Source organism: Prionailurus bengalensis, chromosome X, assembly GCF_016509475.1.
Source record: "Prionailurus bengalensis isolate Pbe53 chromosome X, Fcat_Pben_1.1_paternal_pri, whole genome shotgun sequence".
Classification (NCBI taxonomy): Eukaryota; Metazoa; Chordata; class Mammalia; order Carnivora; family Felidae; genus Prionailurus; species Prionailurus bengalensis.
Window position 1 is genome coordinate 84,346,408 of NC_057361.1, and position 22,952 is coordinate 84,369,359.

Genomic DNA, 22,952 nt, shown 5'->3' on the forward strand with positions numbered 1-22,952 from the left:
AGTTTCTAGTTGTTGGACCTGTAAGGTGGAGGTAGCAAAGAGAACGTAGGGAGAAGGGACACAATTAGTAGTCCATGCAAGTTGGACATTGTGCAGGGAGGCCCAAGTTAAGTTAACATGTCATTTTACATAAATTTCACCATGGCTAATTGTAGTGTGAAGAAGGGAAGACCTAGCTTCCAAAGACTAACAAGCCAAGGTCCTTTTAATTTCCCTTTATATGCAGAAATTATAGGGCCAGACAAGCCTCCATCTTTCCAAAAAAATATCCTCCTTACTAGACTGGCCAAAGGATATGGTCTTATTAGAATATTTTGTTTCAAGATGTCCTCTAGGATCCCTGTCAATAATAGTCCAATTACCCCAGTGAAGATTATGCTCAGTCTCTCCATAACAGGTTGCCCAAGGAATGTTGTTCCAGGGGTGGTCTGAATATTTGAGATTGGAGCAAGCTATAACATTAGGAGTGTGAGATATGCTTTTTTTTTTTTTTTTTTTTTTTTTTTTTTTTGCGGTATATCAAAGCTTGTGGCTGAGAAAAAGGTAAAATTGTCTGGCCTGGTAGAAGTTTTGGGCTGTACATGTAAAAACCAGTTGATTTTTAGTTTAAGGCAGGCAGATAAATTGCTAAGTTTAGTAACACACATACTGAAGTAAGCCACCATTCAGGTCTCGGCATATAAAGCCAATGTTCTTGTTTAGTTTGGAAGGGAGGGTTAAGGTTGGCTCCTCCCATGAACTCAGTGTCAGTATTGCTAATAGGCATATCCTGGCCTAGGAGGGCTAGGCTATTGAATATAGGTGGGTTAAGGGGATGAGCCAAATATGAATATTGACCTTGGCCTAGGCAAATGAGGTCAAGGAGTAGAATCAGTGTTGCTCGTATCGAATTTCTGTCAATGATGGAGATCATGGCCATCAGGTGCGAGTCAGGAGTGTATGTAATACCATTGTGTTGTAAGAGGATGCTGGCCTGGTTAGACAGGCATTTAAGGCTTCCTCATGTTATATCAGGGGCAAGGACTTGCGTTTCTGGAGTGGCTTCAGGATGAGCAGTCCATAAAGAGGCTTCATCCATCTTGAAAAAGGGGGCTGGTGGCCGCTCACTCAGAGTCATTCTCTGGAATTTTTGGTTCACTGGAAGATATCCTGGGGGTCTCCACCACGCCATGGTACAGCTTCACCAACTGAGAGGGGTTCCACAGAAGTCCAGAATCTGAAAGAACACAAGCATTATCCTCTACCCCAGGTGAGAAGTTTAGTGGGCCCAGACCATGTGGGCCCCCCTTTGGGGGTTTTGTACAGCACCATAGGGTGAAAGGGCTTCTCTTCGTTTTGAAAAGTGCCATTCAGTTAGTAGTCAGTCCCTGAGGGTCAAGATTTAAAAAATTAAGAGTAATCATAGCATGGTCGAGGAGAAGTTGAGGTTGTAATGTAGACCACCATGGGTATGTTCCCCTTTTCTGTTTTTGTTTTTGTTGTTGTTTTTTAACATGGTTTTTAGAGCACTGTATGCTCGTTCTATAATAGCTTGGCCTTGTGGGTTTTAAGCAATACCTGTAATATGTCAGATATTCCATAAGGCACAGAAGTCACGAAATGAAGAGGAGACATAGTCTGGGCCATTATCTGTCTTAATTGTGTGGGGGAAGCCCCAGGCTGCAATAGCATGCAGAAGATGCTGAATGATCACTTTGGTGTTTTCTTTTGTATGAGCTGAGGCAAAAATAACACCTGAATAAGTATCTATAGATGCATGGATATACTTATGTTTACCAAATGCAGGGTAAACGTTAACATCAGTCTGCCAAATCTCACTAGGCTTGAGGCCCCGGGGTTTTGTTCTTGCTGGGAAGGAATTCAGGGGATAGTAATTAACAGTCTGAGCAGAAGTAAATGATTTGCTTGGCCTCATTCACAGTAAGGGTAAATTGTTTTCTTAGAGCTTGCCAGTTTCGATGGTAAAGATTATGGGAGGCTCTGGCTTCAAAAAGAGGATAACATTCTTGAGAAACTGTTGGGAAAATGAATAAAGTTTTACACCATAAGATGGCCGACGGGACTAAAACAAGCTCTGGTCTCTAGCTTGGAGACCCCTCTTCCGGGTTCTTCTTGCCCTGTTTGTGGAGCGGGCGCGCGCGTGCCAAAACCCTATGGAAGCTGACAACTATAAATTACCCTTCCCACTTGCATTCAGCGCTCAGATCTTTGGAGAAACGGTCTCCTCTGAGCCCACCAGTGTTAAATAAACCTCTGATCCACCGAGATCTCCACCTCCGAGTGCCGCTTGGTTTTTCCACCAGCGTTCCATCCTGGTTCCCTAACATATTTGGTTCCCTGATTGGGAAACCCAACTGCACCGGCCCATTGTTGCCACTGGTTTGGGAGAATGACGAGGTGGTGATGGAATGAGGATTCGCAAGGGAGAAGGCGCACCCTGCCTGAATTTCAGCAGTCTCCCACTTGGTCGCCCCGGGCCAACCCTGCTCCGCCATTCCTGCCGGACTGGAGGAGACTTGGCAGGTGAGGACCTGGACCCGACGTCAGAACCGGTAAGGCTGGGGCCCAATCTAGCCAGGCCCACTCACAAGAGTGGAAGGGGGGGCCTGATCACTCCCCGGAGACCTCAGAAGTCTCACAGGTAGGAATTCTGTGAGAGGGAATGTAATAGCCTCTGGTGTGTATGTGAGTGTGAATGTGTGACTCGGTCTAGCTTGCTTGCCGACTTCGCTTCTGTGCCTCCACGGGCAGGCATCCTTAAGGTCCCCAGAAGCCCATGGAGTCTGAGTGGGCTCGTCTGCGATTCCGTGGTGAATGGCACACACTCTGTGGTGGCATCGGAATAGTTTCTGATCGTAAGTCACAAAGCTGAGACCGCTATGGCTAAACGTCCCCTAAGTTCCTTCAGGACACGGACAGATGGGCATCTGACCGGTCTCTTCATTAGAGGGGACACCCCTATCCCTCTGTCTGTCTTTGTGACTCCACCTCACGGGAACATGGGGTCGGGACAGAGCAAAGAAGGGGTTTTGGGGAGACTATGGAATTAAAATAACCGCTGGCATGTTAAGGACCCTATGTGAGTTAGAATGGCCCACTTTTGCTGTAGTAGGGTCCTCTGAGGGAACCTTGGATGTCCCAATGGTCCGCTGCATCTGGCATGTTGTCTCCAGAGACCCAGGTCACCCTGATCAATTTCCATACATCAACTACTGGCTTGAAATTGCCTGAAATCCTCCGCTGTGGGTGCAATTCATCCATAGCAAGCAGAGCCAGGCAAAGGTTTTAGTTGCTTTATCCAGAGACTCAACCAGGGAGCCAAAGAAGCAACCCACCACTTTCCTAGTGTGTGCAGGAGACCCGGAGGAAGATCCTGTCTTTCTGCCACCTTATGACTCACCGGGCTCCCTCCCCCCACCGGTACGAAGAGGCTCTCCTCTGGGGGATCAGAGCAGGGGCTGAGAAACCCATGAATATGACCAGCAGCAAGGGGATTCCCCCGGGGATTATCATGCGAGGCGATGCGAGGCTTACACCCTCTTTGCTCCAGAGGCACAAGAGAGTCGTGACAAAAGGATGGGGAAAGTCTAGCCGCCAAAAGGGGGGAGGCCCAGAACCTCCTTAGCAAGGGGTCAGTGGGCCTACTGCAAGGAGAAAGGACATTGAAAGAATAAATGTCTCAACCAAGGAAAGTCCCAGAAACCCAGCCGATATCAGGAGGAATCTCAAGAAGGGAACCGTATTGGTCTGGCCGAGATAGAATCATACTGAAGGGGACCCTGGCTCTCTCCCCTTGTTCCTCTGCCTAATAGATGTGAGGGATTCTCCCTCATTTCCCAGGTTAACAGTTATAATTGGAGCCAACTGTGGTTAGTCTACCTCGGGATGGGGACTTTAAAGAATGTTCCCAAGCAGTTGCTGAAACTCCATTCATTTCGGGGAAATTCCCAGTCTTCTCTGGACTGATGTGGACTCCATATTTCCACTTTGGTGGAACAATAAAAACATGGCGTCTGCTCCTCTGAGTTAAGGTTTTGAATTAGGTTTTCCTTCTCTGCCTTCTACTGGCACCTTGCCTCTTCTGCCTTCCCCCTACCCCTGCTGTTTCTGCACCAGCTTGGGTGTGGTCTACGTAACTGGTTCCTATACCCTCCTCAGTACCTCATCACCATTGGCTCCTCCTCCCATCCTCAAGGTCAAGGAGTAAAGTGCACCCCCTTGGACATCTAGGTATTTTCCAAATAGAATAAGTTGCTAAAGCTTTGACTACTGACACGGGTTTGTGTTTTTAACTTCTTATTGCAGAGAAATTAAGGCTATTTGGACCTATTGGAAAACATGCTTTGTACTTAATTGGTTCATGAATTTACCATGTAAAAAAATTCTGGTGTAAACACCTCTCAGTTGGTTACTAAGTCCTCAATTGGAGACTAAGGTTTCCTAAGAGTTAAAATTCTGCTAAGTGTACTTGAGACTGATGGAAATAAGGAAAGCAACCCTGTATGTAGGCAAGTAGGAGGTATGTAAGAAAGATATAAGGAATGGAAATACATTTTTGTTGAGGGTAGATGAAAGTAATTTTGTCCTAAATGAGACTGGCTATTTGGAGAGAAATGGCTTTGGGACGAAGTTTGAAGGCAAAGGAAAGTTGTAGAAAGTTCATGAAGGGAAATCTTTGGAAAGGAATTTTATGTGTGCTCAGGATGGACTAAGGTTGAGATGAATGGAATTTAAGGTTGAAACTCTTCTTTTCTCTCTGCTCAAATAAAAAAGTTTTCTTGGACTGTTGACCTGCTCTTGATAAGAATGCAAACAAAGCCTTGTCTTCTGGGCAAACCAAAGTTTTAGGTTTGATCTTTATCAGGTCTTTGATTACTTAGTTAAAACTTCTCAATGTTAAAGGAACTAGGTTTTGGTAACTATATAATGCTATACATTCACCTTTAGGTTCTTTTATTGCCACCTTGGTTGAATAAATAAAGTTTTAAGATTTGTAATGATCTGTAATCCTATTTACGATGTACTTATAACTTCCTAAGGTTTTAGCAAACTTCCCAGGATTTAAATGATAAATGAAAGTCTTTTTTGACCAATTAGGCCCTTTTATTTGGGATGCTAAGTTACTTGGAAAGGCACTGTCATGCAATGGTAACCCTTAGGTTGTATTGCACAGATAAATGTTGTAACTGCCCAAATATATATGCAATTCCAAAAGTTTTAATGTTTTGGTATAAGGTCATCACTTATATTCTGATTATGTGTCACAGTGTTATGTGTCACAGAAATAACCAGATTTCTTTGTCAATTGCATCATAATGAACTCTCATCAGATCTTTAACGATGCCTGTTTCTGAGATTTTTGTTATTCTCTCACAAAACGTGTTTCTTCTTCAAGGAGATTTATAAAAAAGGACTTTGGGGAAAATTACAGGTATTCGACATCTTTAAGATTAATACTAAAATGGGTAAGAATTTCCAGAACTAAAAAGCTGCATTCAAATTGAACAAGAATTAGGAACATGGGATTAAATGAACTGAGGAAGATTACAGTTTTGTGATTCTTGTTGAAAATATTGCTGGTTCTCTAATGTTTGCTCTTCCAGATTAAGGAAAATTTCTCTTAAGATATCTATGATATACAGAAATGTCATAAAGTATTCATTTATACCCTGAAGCATTTATCTTTTCTCTCTGCATAACTCCCCCGAAATTCAAAACCTCTCAGTGAGTATTCTTTCCCTGATGGCAATTACAATTGTTTGCATAAGTTCAATAAGAATCTGTTCATCTTGTAACAGGTCACCATCGGAAATACTGGTTATTTTACCAAGGCTTTGACTGGAATGTCATATTTGAGAGTGACATTCATAGACTCAGATGTGACCAGACAGCTTTGAGGAACTAAGGTTGGCTTTATGAAACACGGAGCCATAAAGCCCCTTGGAAATGTTGGCCTGATACCTTGCTTACAGAGTTCCCAGCAGCCTCACCAGGTGAGTAAATAAGGGCACTTCCTGGCGGGTGCAGGAACCTCAGGATATCTTGGGGACCTCATGAAGAGGAGTTCGCCCCATTCTACAGGTATTGCAGGCCTGTCTGATGGCAAGTATTTGTCTTGACTTCTGGCCTGGAGAGGCTACTAAAAGTTCAACCCAGAGATTCCTTATAAAATGTTCCAGCAAAGCAAACTTTAAAAGATCCTCATGATCAATCGCTATTCTTGCTGAGCTTATATGAATAGTTAGGCCAGGTTTGTTAAGACTGGACTTGTTCTACAAATGCATTGGTCTCAATTTGGCTATCTCTGGAAAGGGGGGTTTTTAGGGAGAAAAACTATGTTTCAACAATGCACCATTATGGATGTTAAATTCTAGTTATGATTGTCTTTAAATGTTTGTTGTTTGCCTAAACTAGACAACTTGAGGTAAACTTCAGAAAAATTGTCACAGTATTTCATGTATAGACAATCTTCTGTGCTTGTTATTCTGTGGGGATAATAATAAGACCCCATGGGCATATGATTATTTCAACAACTGGAAAACAGGATGGATCTCTAAATATGCAAACCATATCTTCCCTAAACCTGATCTGACAGTTACCAGAAAACCGCCCCTTTTGAAGACTTGGAGGTGGACTTTACAGATATACAACCAACTAGAGGATTCAGTTTCAGGTATCACCCCATGGGTCCATCACTCCAGAGTTAAGAAGGCCAAGTCAGAGGAACCCTCAACGTGGCGAAGTGATCCAGATCAAGTCAACCCGCTTAAAGTGACCCTCAAAAAGACACTGGCCCCTGAGCTCTCTAGCCCTGCTCCAGCCACACCCCAGAAGCTGGCTGGCCTGTGCATGACAAAAGCTTGAGGAATCAACGTGTGGGCCAAGCCCAGGGGTTCGGATGCAACTCTGCCAGCCCTTCCCCCTTACTGGTGTCAGAGCTCTGATCTTGCTTCTTGCTGTTGGGCTAATAGAGACTGCACCAACAAACTGGACATGGAATGGATGGCAGACTCCCTGGTAACCTTACAAAGCCAAATAAACTCCCTGGAAGCAGTGTCCCTCCAAAATAGGTGAGCCCTCGACCTCCTCACTTCAGAAAAAGGAGGGACTTGTATCTTTCTGGGGGGAGGAATGTTGCTATTTTGTAAACCAATCAGGAATAGTCAGGACTAAGGTTGAGGAACTCAAGGAAAGAATTCAACATAGACAACAAGAAAATATCAGTCAGTGGAGAGGATGGGATCTCACAGACTGGGCATCCTGGCTCCCTGCCCTGGCAGGGCCCTGCCTTTCCATAATTTTACTTGTGACCATCGGCCCCTGTATGCCAAATACCCTGGTACGTTTTATTGAAAACACTGTTGCTTGCCAAACTGCAGCACGGATCTTAGCCCTCCGAGGGTACCAACCCCTAGAGCTAAAAAGTGGTGCCTAATAAAAGATTTTTTAAAAGGCATCAAAAGGGGGAATGTTGGGAAAATGAATAAAGTTTTACACAGTAAGATGGCCGACGGGACTAACACAAGCTCTGGTCTCTAGCTTGGAGACCCCTCTTCCGGGTTCTTCTTGCCCTGTCAAAGAAGGATAGCCTTGTCAAAGAAAGTGCTGCGAGTTGGCAAGTGGATGTTTACAGGGTCCTGACCTAACAACGCCCAGCATCTCCAACATCCCTTTTGGATTAATTGTGCTATGTTGAATATGAGTGCGGTGAGAGTACTTTTAAGACTTATGGGGGTAAAACCAAGGAGGAAGATGGTGGCGTAGGAGGACGCTGGGCTCACCTTGTCCTGCTGATCACTTAGATTCCGCCCACATCTGCCTAAATAACCCAGAAAACCACCAGAAGACAAGCAGTACAGACTCTCCGGAGCCAAGCGTAGACAAGAGGCCCACGGAAGAGGGTAGGAAGGGCAGAGAGGTGGTGTGCCCTACACCCAGTGGCAGCAGGGAGCTGGGGCGGTGGAGCAGGAGCCCACCAGGCCAGGCCAAGCCCCTGAGTCTGGCTTGCAAAAGGCAGAGGGGCCGGACTCCGTGAGTTCTGACAGCCAGTGGGACTTAACATCTGGAATGTTTTAAGTCAACAGCTCTGCTCAGAGAGTGGAAGGGCTAGAGGACAATGGGAGGGAAAGTTGTTGAGCCCTGGAAGACAGAGTTCAGCTCAGTGGGGGACAAAGGCACTGGTCAGTGCCATCTCCCTCACCCATCCCCCAGCCAAAATCCCAGAGGGAACCAGTTCCTGTCACGGAACTTGCTTGCACCGTGCAAACACCCAACGCTGTGCTTCTGTGGATCCATCCCTCTGACGGGTCTGCCTGCCCCCTCCCAGTGTTGTAAGGCCCCTCCCTCAGGGGACCACTGACGGCAAAACGAGCTAAGCTTGCCCCTCCCTCCCCTGTGCCCCTTGCGGATCCACCCCGGCTAATACGCCAGATCCCATAGAAGCAGCACCAAAAGGCTGGCAGTGTACAAGTAGCCCAGACAGGGGCCACACCACTCCATGGTGAGTCCCGCTCCTGGGAGAGGGGAAGATAAGGTACACACCAGTCTGACTGTGGCCCCAGCGGTGGGCTGGGGGCAGACATCAGGTCTGACTGCAGCCCCGCCCACCAACACAAGTTAGTCCAGACAGCACAGGGGAAGTGCCCTGCAGTTCCACGCCACCCCAGGGACTACCCAAAATGTCAAAACGGAAGAATTCAGCTCAAAAGAAACTCCAGCAAGTAGCGACAGCTAACGAATTGATCAAAAATGATTTAAGCAAAATAACGGAACATGAATTTAATATAATAGTCATAAAATTAATCGCTGGGCTTGAAAAAAGTATAGAGGACAGCACAGAATCTATTGCTACAGAGATCAAGGGACTAAGAAACAGTCAGGAGGAGCTAAAAAATGCTATAAATGAGCTGCAAAATAAAATGGAGGCGACCACAACTCAGATTGAAGAGGCAGAGGAGAGAATAGGTGTATTAGAAGATAAAATTATTAAAAAGAGGAAGCGGAGAAAAAGAGAGATAAAAAAATCCAGGAGTATGAGGGGACAATTGGAGAACTAAGTGATGCAATCAAACGTAACAATATCTGTATAATGGGGATTCCAGAAGAGGAAGAGAGAAAGGGGCTGAAGGTGTACTTGAACAAATCACAGCTGAGAACTTCCCTGATCTGGGGAAGGGAAAAGGCATTGAAATCCAAGAGGCACAGAGAACTCCCTTCAGACATAACTTGAATCGATCTTCTGCGCGACATATCATAGTGAAACTGGCAAAATAGAAGGATAAAGAGAAAATTCTGAAAGCAGCTAGGGATAAACAGGCTCTAACTTACAAAGGGAGACCCAAAAGAGTAGTGGCAGACCTATCTACTGAAACTTGGCAGGCCAGAAAGGAATGGCAGGAAATCTTCAATGTGATAAACAGAAAAAAATATGCAGCCGAGAATCCTTTATGCAGCAAATCTGTCATTCAGAATAGAAGGAGAGATAAAGGTCTTCCCAAACAAACAAAAACTGAAGGAATACATCACCACTAAACCAGCCCTACAAGAGATTCGAAGGGGGATTCTGTGAGTGAAATGTTGCAAGGACCCCAAAGTACCAGAGACATCACGACAAGCATGAAACCTACAGACATCACAATGACTCTAAACCCGTATCTTTCTGTAATAACACTGAATGTAAATGGACTAAATGCGCCAACCAAAAGACATAGGGTATCAGAATGGATAAAAAAACAACAACAACAACAACAAAAAAAAAACAAAAAACAAAAAAACAAGACCCATCTATTGGCTGTCTACAAAAGACTCATTTTAGACCTGAGGCCACCTTCAGATTGAAAGTGAGGGGATGGGAAAACTATCTATCATGCTACTGGAAGTCACAAGAAAGCTGCAGTAGTCATACTTATATCAGACAAACCAGACTTTAAATTAAAGGCTCTAACAAGAGATGAAGAGGGCATTATATAATAATTATAGGGTCTATCCCTCAGGAAGAGCTAACAATTATAAATGTCTATGTGCCGAATATGGGAGCCCTCAAATATATAAAACAATTAATCACAAACGTAAGTAACCTTATTGATAAGAATGGGGTAATTGCAGGGGACTTTAATACTCCACTTACAATAATGGATAGATCATCTAGACACAGGATCAATAAAAACACAAGGGCCCTGAATGATACATTGGATCAGATGGACTTGACAGGTCTATTTAGAACTCTGCATCCCAAAGCAACAGAATATACTTTCTTCTCGAATGCACATGGAACATTCTCCAAGATAGATCACACACTGGGTCACAAAACAGCCCTTCATAAGTATACAAGAATTGAGATCATACCATGCATACTTTCAGACCACAGTGCTATGAAGCTTGAAATCAACCACAGGAAAAAGTCTGGAAAACCTCCAAAAGCATGGAGGTTAAAGAACACCCTCCTAAAGAATGAATGGGTCATCCAAGCAAGTAGAGAAGAAATTAAGAATTATATGGAAACAAATGAAAATGAAAAGGCAACAATCCAAACGCTTTGGGATGCAGCGAAGGCAGTCCTGAGAGGAAAATGCATTGCAATCCGGGCCTATCTCCAGAAACAAGAAAAATCCCAAATACAAAATCTAACAGCACACCTAAAGGAAATACAAGCAGAACAGCAAAGACACCCCAAACCCGGCAGAAGAAGAGAAATAATAAAGGTCAGAGCAGAAATAAACAATAAACAACATAGAAACCAACAAAACAAAACAGAACAAAACAAAAACTGTAGAGCAGATCAACGAAACCAAGAGTTGGTTTTTTGAATAAATAAACAAAATTGATAAACCGCTAGCCAGGCTTCTCAAAAAGAAAAGTGAGATGACCCAATAGATAAAATCCTTAATGAAAATGCAATTATTACAACCAATCCGTCAGAAATACAAGCCATTATCAGGGAATATTATGAAAACTTATATGCCAACAAACTGGACAACCTGGCAGAAATGGACAAATTTCTAAGCACCCACACACTTCCAAAACTCAAACAGGAAGAAATAAAAAGCTTGAACAGACCCATAAGCAGCAAAGAAATTGAATCATTTATCAAAAATCTCCCAAAAAATAAGAGTCCAGGACCAGATGGCTTCCCAGGGGAATTCTACCAGACGTTTTTTAAAGCAGAGATAATACCTATCCTTCTCAAGCTATTCCAAAAAAAATATAAAGGGAAGGAAAACTTCCAGACTCGTTCTATGAAGCCAGCACTACTTTGATTCCGAAACCAGACAGAGACACCGCAAAAATAAGAGGACTACAGGCCAATATCTCTGATGAATATGGATTCAAAAATTCTCAATAAGGTACTAGCAAATCAAATAAAACAGCATATGAAAAGAATTATTCACCATGATCAAGTGGGACTCAAGGCTGGTTCAATATTGGCAAATCAATCAATGTGATATATCACACTAATAAAAGAAAATAAAAGAACCATATGATCCTGTCAATCGATGCAGAAAAAGCATTTGACAAAATTCAGTATGCTTTCTGAATAAAAACCCTCGAGAAAGTCAGGATAGAAGGAATATTCTTAAACATCATAAAAGCCATGTATGAAAAGCCCATAGCTAATATCATCCTCAGTGTGGAAAAACTGAGAGCTGTCCCCATGAGATCAGGAACACGGCAGGGATGTCCACTCTCACTGCTGCTGTTTACCATAGTGTTGGAAGTTCTAGCATCAGCAATCAGGCAACAAAAGGAAATCAAAGGCATCAAACTTGGCAAAGATGAAGTCAAGCTTTCACCTTTTGCAGATGGCATGATATTATACATGGAAAGCCCGATAGACTCCACCAAAAGTCTACTAGAACTGATACATGAATTCAGCAAAGTCGCAAGATACAAAATCAATGTACAGAATCCAGTTGCATTCTTATACACTAATAAAGAAGCAACAGAAGGACAAAAAGAGAAACTGATCCCATTTACAACTGCACCAAGGATCATAAAATACCTGGGAATAAACCTAACCAAAGATGTAAAAGATCTGTATGCTGAAAACTATAGAAAGCTTCTGAAGGAAATTGAAGAAGATATAATGAAATGGAAAAACATTCCATGCTCATGGATTGGAAGAATAAATATTGTTAAAGTGTCAATACTACCCAAAGCTATCTACACATTCAATGCAATCCCAATCAAAATTGCACCAGCATTCTTCTCCAAGCTACAACAAGCAATCCTAAAATTTGTATGGAACCACAAAAGACCCCGAATAGCCAAAGTAATATTGAAGATGAAGACCAAAGCGGGAGGCATCACAATCCCAGACTTTAGCTTCTACTCCAAAGCTATAATCATCAAGACAGCATGGTATAGGCACAAAAACCGACACATAGACCAATGGAATAGAATAGAGACTCCAGAATTGGACCCACAAAAGTATGGCCAACTAATCTTTGACAAAGGAGGAAAGAATATCCAATGGAAAAAAAGGCAGTCTCTTTAACAAATGGTGCTGGGAGAACTGGACAGCAACATGCAGAAGGATGAAACTAGACCACTTTCTTACGCCATTCACAATAATAAACTAAAAATGGATAAAGGGCCTGAATGTGAGACAGGAAACCATCAAAACCCTAGAGGAGAAAGCAGGAAAAAACCTCTCTGTCCTCAGCCGCAGCAATTTCTTACTTGACACATCCCTAAAGGCAAGGGAATTAAAAGCAAAAATGAACTATTGGGACCTCATGAAGGTAAAAAGCTTCTGCACAGCCAAGGAAACAATCAACAAAACTAAACGGCAAACAATGGAATGGGAAAAGATATATGCAAATGACATATCGGACAAAGGACTAGTATCCAAAAATCTATAAAGAAATCACCAAAGTCCACACCTGAAAAAACAAATAATCCAGTGAAGAAATGGGCAAAAGACATGAATAGACACTTCTCTAAAGAAGACATCCAGATGGCCAACAGGCACATGAAAAGATGCTCAACATCGCTCCTCATCGGGGAAATACAAATCAAAACCACACTCAGATATCACCTCACTCCAGTCAGAGTGGCTAAAATGAACAAATCAGGAGACTATAGATGCTGGAGAGGATGTGGAGAAATGGGAACCCTCTTGCACTGTTGGTGGGAATGCAAACTGGTGCAGCCGCTCTGGAAAACAGTGTGGAGGTTCCTCAAAAAATTAAAAATAGATCTTCCCTATGACCCAGCAATAGCACTGCTAGGAATTTACCCAAGGGATACAGAAGTGCTGATGCATAGGGGCACTTGTACCCCAATGTTTACAGCAGCACTTTCTACAATAGCCCAATTATGGAAAGAGCCTAAATGTCCATCAACTGATGAATGGATAAAGAAATTTTGGTTTAGATACACAATGGAATACTACATGGCAATGAGAAAGAATGAAATATGGCCTTTTGTAGCCATATGGATGGAAGTGGAGAGTGTTATGCTAAGTATAATAAGTCATACAGAGAAAGACAGATACCGTATGTTTTCACTCTTATGTGGATCCTGAGAAACTTAACACGAGGACATGAGTTAGGGGAAGGAAAAAAAAAAAAAAAGGTTAGAGAGGGAGGGAGCCAAACCATAAGAGACTCTTAAAAACTGAGAACAATCTGAGGGTTGATGGGGGGTGGGAGGGAGGGGAGGGTGGGTGATGGGTATTGAGGAGGGCACCTGTTGGGATGAGCACTGAGTGTTGTATGGAAACCAATTTGAAAATAAATTTCATATTAAAAGAACAAACAAATAATAATATCAAAACCAAAAGAAAAAAAAAAAGACTTACGTGGGTGAAGAGCCATTCTATTTTTAAAACTTTTTAAACAATAGCTTGCCCAATTAATGCGGTAGAAAAATCCTTAGGATTAAGAATATATAGCTGTAGAGGAAGGTTGGGATCTTTCCTATCATAACTACGAGAGGTGAGAATGGACTGAACATCGTCCAGCTCCTTCTTTGCTGCCGGGGTGAGCTAGCGCGGTGATGTTAAGTTAGGATCACCAGAAAGCAGTGCCAGGAGGTTGGTTAAATGGGCGTTAGTAATGCCCAGGAGAGGACGAATCCAGTTTATGGTGCCCAACAATTTTTGTACATGGTTAAGAATACGAACATTATTAGGAATAGTCTGAATGAGGGGACGAATTTGAGTATTAAACATGCGTAGCCCCAGGTAAGAAAATGGAGTCGACCTTTGTACTTTTTCAGGGGCTATTTTTAAACCCTGTTGGTTTAGTTGATCAGGGAGCATGGCAACGAGCTCATCTAGAGGCTGTTGATGTGGGTCACAAAAAAAGGATATCATCCATATAGTGATAAATGATCAAAGAAGGAAACCGCGTCCTAATCGACTCTAATGCTTTATTGGCATAAAATTGGTATATTGTTGGGCTATTAAACATCCCTTGGGGTAGGACTCTCCAGTGGTAATGGGGTGATGGTCGGCAGTGATTAACAACAGGAATGGTAAAGGCAAATTTCTCTCTGTCTTGTTCAGCTAAGGGGATTGTGAAAAAGCAGTCTTTTAAATCAATAATAAATCAGCCAATTTTGAGGCAACATGGAGGGAGAGGGGGTTCCTAGCTGTAAGGGACCAAAAGGCTCAATTACTGCATTAATAGCTCTGAGATCACGAAGAAGTCGCCACTTGCAAGTTTCTTTTGGAACACAAAAGATAGGAGTATTCCAAGGGCTATTACTAGGCTCTATATGCCCGTTTTTTTAATTGTTCATCTACTAATTATTGGAGATGAATCAATTGGTCCCTTTTATTGGACACTGCTCAACCTATACGGGTTTGCTAGTTTTCCATTTTAATGGGAGGGGCTCAATTTGAGCAGTGGCTAGGAAAAACTTGTTTTAAGATGAATATTCCATTGACTCAATAAGTCTCTTCCCCATAAATTGATAGGGATACTCATCGCATAGGGCTGTATGTAGACTATTTGGTCATCGGGCCCTAAACATTTGCAAAGGGTCAGACTTTGTCGGGAAGGCTGGCTGCCTCCAACTCCAACTAGGGTGGCCGTAGGGACAGTAGCCCAGTGAGGCCATTGTGAGGGGGATTATAACGGTTACATCAGCCCCTGTATCAATTAACCCTGAGAAAAGTTTATCTTTGATCTTTATTTGCAAGAGAGGTTTGTCTTGAGAAATGTTGGCGAGCCAGTATTGTTCTAAAGGCGAGTTTGTGCTCCCAAACTTGCCTTCTCTTCTAGGTTTCTTCGCAGCTCCAGGGACCCAATAAGGAAGGATAAGGAGTTGAGCCAATCGCTGGCCTTTGTTAATGGTTATTAATTTGGAGGCCTGCGCCATAATTTTAATTTCCCTGGTGAAATCACTATCAATCACCCCTGGAAGAACTAGAAGTCTGGCTTTGGTAGGGCTACATCTTCCAAGAAAGAGACCAACATGGCCTTTGGGAAGCAGGCCAAATATGCCAGTAGGGATGAGGTATACATGCCCAAACTGATTAAGTGTGATGGTCTCCTGGGATTCTAAATCTAATCCTGTGCTTCCTTTGGTGGCAGCACATAGGGACCCCATGGGTTTGAGTAGCCCAGGCCTTGGGTGGGGGAGGGTGACTTTTCTTGTGGGCAGAAAGGAGCCATCCCCTCCCTTTGTTGTCCTGGGTGTGGAGGGGGGCACGCGTTTGGGAGTTTCCCAAACTGAGGGGGCGACTGTCTTTATCAAATTTAGATCTACAGTTATTTGCCCAATGATTCCCTTTCTTGCATCGAGGGCACAATCCCGGCAAGAGGGAGGTTTGGGGAGTGTTTATAAAGGGGCAATCCTTTTTTAAGTGTCCCACTTTTCCACAGCCAAAACAGGTTGGGTTAGATTGTTTGAGGGCCAAGGCAAGTAGCATTGTTTGTAGGTTTCTGTTCCCACAGTTTGACAGGCTTTAACATATTCACTGATAGTGGCTGCAGGGCTACTTGCATTGGGTTTGATATGCTTAAGAACTCTTTTGCAATCCTCATTAGCATTTTCAACAGCCAGGGAAAGAAACATTGATTCGGTTGCTTCCATATTATCAAGCTGTCTTTGAATAGCTTCTTGGAGGTGATTGATAAAAGCCATATAGTTTTCAGTGGCCCCTTGTCGGATGTTAGTAAAGGACCATGATGATTTTCCTGAAAGGGGGATTTTATGAAATCCCGTCACACTACATCAGTGCATTGCTCCCTGACGATGATCGGGAGTTGAGCTTGCTGCCTTGGTTGGACATATTGCCCTGTGTCAGACAATTGTTCAAAAGTCACTGGAATAGCAGCATCGAGGTTCTGCATAGCACGAGTGATGAAATTCCTGAGCAAAGACAGCATATTGGGCCGGGGTCGGGAGAGAGTTCCAGTCCCAGGCACACATGGAATAAGGCAAACGGTTTCCAAAATCCCGATCGTAAAAGGGCTATGAAGGCGGTAGAGTTGAACTGCCTTCTGTAATTCTTTTACTTGGAAGGGCAGGCTTTCATGGACATATTGTCCATTTTGCCTGACAACGGGAAGCAGGTGGAATTCACCGGCCTTATGGGCTTCTTTAAGGCACTTTTGCATTGGGGAAAGGACCTTATCAGAGCAGGTTGATGAGGTGTTTTGAGGATCGATATCGTCCCACCCTTTTGGGGGGAGGGGGAGTATCTTTTTGCTGTAGAGATGCCAGAGGCACAACCTGATTATGGGGGGGGGGCGAGGTTTTTCCTTCTTTTTAGATAACTCTATGTTTTCACCTACATCCTCCGAGCTCAGTGGGAGAAGGGCAGTGCAGATGATGGATCAGGTGAGGATTACCTGGGGGGTGGGGGTGGGGGGACATTAGTCCCTTCAGAATGCTTGGCCTTTAATGTTTTCCCTGCTCATTCCCTCACGTCAAGATCACAAGTTCCTTGTTCTGGAAGCCAACGGCAATTCTGTTAGACAGTCAGAAATAATTTAAAGAGAGCCTTATAATTTAGAGTCATTCCTGCTGTCTCTCCTAGTGACTGAAGAATTCGAATATAGCGCTTTTGTTCAGGGGCTGGGGAGTTTCCCATGGGAGATCTCTCAAAAAGTTCCGTGGCAGTGAATCCTAATATAGTTTCGCTTTATCCCTTACCTCTTCAGGCAGAGACTGTACCTGATGCGTTTTTTTTTTCTCTCCCTTTCTTGGAGCTCCTTAATCATTCCACGGCATCCTGCAGTCCTTGTGTGGCACCGCCTTATCACTTTGGCTCCTTGTCCACGTTGGCCCATAGTCCCCTTTCCTTCTATCACATCAGGGTCACCATCTGTCGTAGACTCCAAGTCTAAAGTTCTTTCTTGTCTAGCAAGAAAGTGGGACACAGGATTAAAAGCGAGAGATGGCTAATATCCAGGAAAAGACAAGAGCCATGAATAAGGGTCCTTGTCCCATTTTTATTAGGATCAGAAGGCTTACAAACATGGTGCTGGACGTGCTCAAAGAGACAATGAATCTGTGAACATTAACTCATGGACGTGAGGGAAAGGGGGTCTTGAATATAATCAAGGTTAGAGGTTTGGGTTAATACAAAACAAAATCCTGGTGCCGGGCACGGTGGCACGTGCCTGTAGTCCCAGCCACCCAGGTGGCTTAGGCAGGAGGATCGCTTGAGCCCAGGAGTTCTGGGCTGTAGTGCGCTATGCCCATCAGGTGTCCACATTAAGTTCGGCATCAATATGGTGACTTCGCGGGAGTGGGGGACCACCAGTGTAGATTGCTTTAGGTAGTATAGACATTTTAATAATATTTGTTCTTCCAATCCATGAGCATGGAATGTTTTTCCACTTCTTTGTGTCATCCTCAAATTCTTTCATCAGTGTTTGTTGTTTTCAGAGTACCTCTTTCCTTAGGTTAATTTCTAGGTATCTTATTATTTGGGGCGTAATTCTATATATGTAATTGATTTCTTGATTTCTCTCTCTGTTGCTTCACTATTGGTGTATACAAATGCAACAGATTTCTTTCTTGCTTGATTTCAAGTTTTTATTTAAATTCTAGTTACTTAACACATATGAAAAAATTAGTTTTAGGCGTAGAATTTAGTGACTCAACATTTGCATATAACACTCAAATCTCATCACAACCAGTGCTCTCCTTAATACCCATCACTCATTTGGCCCACCCACCACCCACCTCCCTCCACCAACCCTGTTTTTTCTCTAAAGTTAGCTGTCTATTATGGTTTGCTTCCCTCTCACTTTTGTTTCTCTTCCCCTATGTTCATCCTTTTTTTCTTTTAAAAAAATGTGTATTTATTTTGGGAAAGACAGTGCATGAGTGGGGGGAGGGTCAGAGAGAGGATAGAGAGAATCCCAGACGAGCTCCATGGTGTCAGCACAAAGCCCCACACGGGGCTTGATCCCATGAACCATGAGATCACGACCTGAGCCAAAATCAAGAGTTCAATGCTTCACTGACTGAGCCACCCAGGGGTCCCCATCTACTTTTCTTCTTTAATTCCACATATGAATGAAATCATATGGTATCTGTCTCTTATTTCACTTAGCATAATGCACTATGGCTCCATCCACAGATTTCTGTACATTGATTTTGTGTCCTATGACTTTACTGAATCTGTGTATCAGTTCTAGCAATCTTTTGTGGAGTCTTTCAGGTTTTCTATAAAGAGTATCATATCACCTGCAAATGCTGAAAGTTTGACCTCTTCCTTGCCAATTTGGATACCTTTAATTTCTTTTTGTTGTCTGATTGCTGTGGCTAGGATTCCCATACTATGTTAAATAACAATGATGATAGTGGACATCCCTGTCTTGTTCCTGACCATAGAGGAAAATCTCTCAGTTTTTCACCATTGAGGATGATGTGGACTGTGGGTTTTTCATATATGGCCTTTATTAGGTTGAGGCATGTTCCTTTAACACTCCTTTCTTGTTTTTTGTTTTTTGGTTTTTTTAATCATGAATGGATGTTGTACTTTGTCAAATGTTTTTTTTTTCTGCATCTATTGAAAGTATCATGGTTCTTAGCCTTACTCATATTAATGTGATGTGCCTTTTGTATTGACACGGTGTGTGTGTGTTTGCATGTCCTCCTCCAGCTCTACTACCTCACTACACACTCACAGTTGCAGCTTTAGTCTCAGGTAAGCCTGGAGCTGGACTTCCAATCTCAGGTTTAGATATCCCAGAAATAGTGTTTATATTCTAGGAAAGTGATATATACAGATGATTATTCCAATTAAGGGAAAATCCAAAAAGCTGGCTGATTCCATGAAGTCAGTCTCCCAACCTCCATCCTCCCTCTTCCTTGCCATGTACCCTTGGTCTGAGACTCTAAGAGCTGTCATCCTGGATCTCACCACCAGGTGCCATGACATTTATCTCCATTTTTATTGTTCTCTTTTAATTGAAAGAAGTACATGCTGAAAAGACTATAAAAACAATCATGAAAAGGTTTGTTTACCACGATACCAAGTCTGCTTGGAACTTCATATGTATATTAAAGCAGTTCCATTTGCTATTGACCCCAAACTGCATCATGCTCATTGATTTCTCTATCCTTTCACCACTGTCAGCTAATGTGCAGTGTAGACTGTTCTGAGGGTGTCTCCCAGAGAACAAAGCATTCATTCTTGATCACCCAACCCTTGTGTAAGCTGCCCACACCTCCTCACACACCATCTGTCATCCTTTCTGCATCACACAGGACACAGCTGCCCAGATTCCTCTCTGATGGCCCATCCAGTTTCAGCTCACTTATCCCCTGTTCTGACATGTACTGCCTTCACAAACCTGCCACTCAATGCCAAGGCACACCACTGCCACCTGGTGTTTCATCATTTGCAGGCCCTAGAGTGTATGTTTTCACAATCCTTTTTACACCTAACAGTTCCTTCAGCCAGTGTTAGGATCAATTTGTATATATACAAATCTTGGATTTTAAGGGAGTTTGTTTGGTTCTTTTCTCCTCCGTCCATCCCCTCCAACCTCCCCCTCCCTTCTCCTCCTTCTCTGCCTCCTCCTCCCTCCTCCTCCTCCTTCTCCTCTGCCTCCTCCTCCTCCTCCTTCTCCTCCTCCTCTTCCTCCTTCTTCTCCTTGCAGAAAATTTTTGGGAGCAGAGTTTAATGATGATGACACTTCAGTGCCATCTGCTGACAAAAACCTGAACAGCTGCTTGAACAATATGGTTATCCTTTGGTGCCATCTGGTGACAAAAACCGGAACAGCCGCTTGAACAATATGGCGATGCTTTGGTGCCATCTGGCGACAAAATCTTGAACAGCCGCTTGAACAATATGGCGATGCTTTGGTGCCGTCTGGTGACAAAAACCTGAATTGCTGCTTGGACAATATGGAACAGGAAAATGGGAAGGAGAGTCTGTGACATAAACTCACCAGACAGAGCTTTCTAGAATCAGGATGGAAAGTGTTGGGTACAGCATATTGGTGAACTCTCCCTGGACATTTTATATAAGTGAAATCATGCAATATGTGGTCTTTTGCATTTTTGGCTCCTTCCATCGAGTTCAACATTTTTCAAGTTTCATCCATACTGTCACACATATAAGTACTTCCTTTCTTTTTTTGTCAAATAATGTACCAAATTGTCCTTATATTTTTATTAATTAGTATACATTCAAGCTGGTGCTATGTACATTTGTATACAAGTTTTTATGCAGACATATGTGGCCCTTTCTCCTGACTGTGTACCTAGGAGTGGGATTGCTGTGTCATATGGTAACTCTGGTGAAGTGTTTGTGGAACTGCCAGAATGCTGTCATGACCCTGTGTGTTGAGGAGTGCGTGCATAGCCTGTTACTTTTCTCCCGAGGGTTCTGAGAAAGAAAAAAAGGTTGAGGTGCCCTTCTCGTCACCTCACCTCTGGGAGGATGGGAGGGCATGATACCCATGAGACCTCACTGGGTCACTGGAGCTATTGACTCTCATCGCAGGATTAAGGTGGTGTTTGTCTACTTTTTCCAATGTACAGTAACTATCACCCATTCATCTACTCTACTTTTTAGAAATGAAACAAAGTCAGCCCTGGGCTCTAGTGTGAGAGGTGGAAATAAGGTTCTCTTCATAGAGGCATGGTGTGTACATTTGGAATTATTTGATAAAGACAGTTTGTCTCTTATCATGAATTTTTATTAATTCAAACATTTTTTTACATTTATATTTATTTATATATTTCGATTCATGCATAGTGTTTGGTAGATTTTCTTTTTCATGGGCACATACCACAAGAAAGTCTAGCATCATGGTTTTTATGATGCATAAAATGAATTTTAAATAAACAGAAAACTCCAAGAGTTCTGTATACCCACCATTATATATCACCATCATTGTGTTGTCTAAATATGGTATATTAGAAAATGCACTTACATTTTTTAAAAATTTTAAATGGTTATTTATTTTCAAGAGAGAGAGGGGGGAAGATTGTGAGCAGGGCAGGGGCAGCAAGGGAGGGGCAGAGAGAGAGGGAGACACAGAATCAGAAGCAGGCCCCAGGATCCAAGCTGTCAGCACAGAGCCCAATGCGGGACTCAAACTCACGAGCTGTGAGATCGTGACCCGAGCTGAAGTTGGATGCTTAACCAACTAAGCCACCCAGACATCCCTAGAAAATGCATTTAGATAATATATTTAACCATGTCAGAGTTGGGAACATTATAATTTCACATGATTTTATTCCATACATGCGAATCCCTTGAGAAACAAACAAGCATACAACAGCAGACACATAAGACAGCTATTCCTAGAGTGATGATAAAAAAAATAATAATTATTGCTAAACTGAATGAAAAATATTTACAGAACCCTTTTTAGTGAAGCAAAAGCATGAGATATGTCACAGAAAATGTGAGCTTCATTTGAAAGCCCATTGTCTAAGGCACAGCCTTCCAGTTATGTGACTCTGACTCTATGGGAGGTATTTTAAAATTCTAGCTTTTATGTAACTCATCTTGTTCCAATGTGCTCCTTAACTATTTTCAAGCAATTACATTCTGTTCTGGGGTAAGGAATTCTTTTTTTTTTTTTTTTTCCTAAACTCCTGTCTGTCTTCATTTGAACAATCATTTCAACATTTCTGATCTGTACATGTGACAAAAAAGTTGTTGAGCTGGAAATTGTATTTTCCACTGAAGCATGGGGAAATACGGTCTTCTTAGATGATGGATGAAGACTGAGTAGGAGGGTAGGCACAGGGATATGTGAATTTAGTATCCAGGAGAAGTATTTCTGTGCAAAGGTGAGAATATAAGTAAAGAGGACAGCCGTTAAAGATGTGGAGAGGGGTGCAGGGCTTTAAAGCATATATTTATTTATTTATTTATTTATTTAAATTTTTTTTTTTTGACTAGGCTTCACATCTAGGGCAAACCCCAGTGCTGGTCTTGAACTCACAACCCAGAGGTCAACACCTGAGATGAGATAAAGAGTTGGACACTTGGACACTTAACCCATGCAGCCACCCAGACCCACCTAAAGCATAATTTTAAATGATCAATTATAAAAACTTGGAATGTTGGAATTAAGGTTCTTTCATGGGAAAGAACCATATCTTTTCAGATTTAACATCTGAATTTACCACACCACCCTATTCAGATGCTTGGTCTTTATTTCTATTTTGGCGAAACCTAAACCTTAACCAAGGGGTGGTGTAGAATTTGGTCATAGTGCCTGTTAACTGAATGAATGGGTGGATGGATACAGGATTATTTCAAACATGCCTTGGAAAGTCTTGGATTTTTACGTCCCAGGGCAGAGCTGTTCATGCAGCTGTCTAAAGCCGTAGTGTTGGGTGGCTGAGGGGATGCAGCTTCTCAAGACCCAGGAACCGATGGCTGCAAGATGGGAAGCATTTCGAGTGTGGAAGACCGGCATACACTTCATGGTTGCCATAGAAACGTGACTCTGTTGTGACAACCATGATGACTTTTCAATACAGAGACGGATTGGGAAGAAGAGGGGCCT

At 42.8% G+C, this 22,952-nt stretch overlaps 1 long non-coding RNA gene across 1 annotated transcript; it reads left to right on the forward strand.

Annotated features, from left to right (window-relative positions):
• Window positions 1-1,688: 1,688 nt before the first annotated feature.
• LOC122477804 lies at window positions 1,689-22,574 on the forward strand. Its single transcript, XR_006295767.1, has 3 exons — window positions 1,689-2,552; window positions 5,799-5,993; window positions 22,340-22,574. It is a non-coding gene; the product is annotated as an uncharacterized LOC122477804 (long non-coding RNA).
• The last annotated feature ends 378 nt before the right edge of the window (window positions 22,575-22,952 follow it).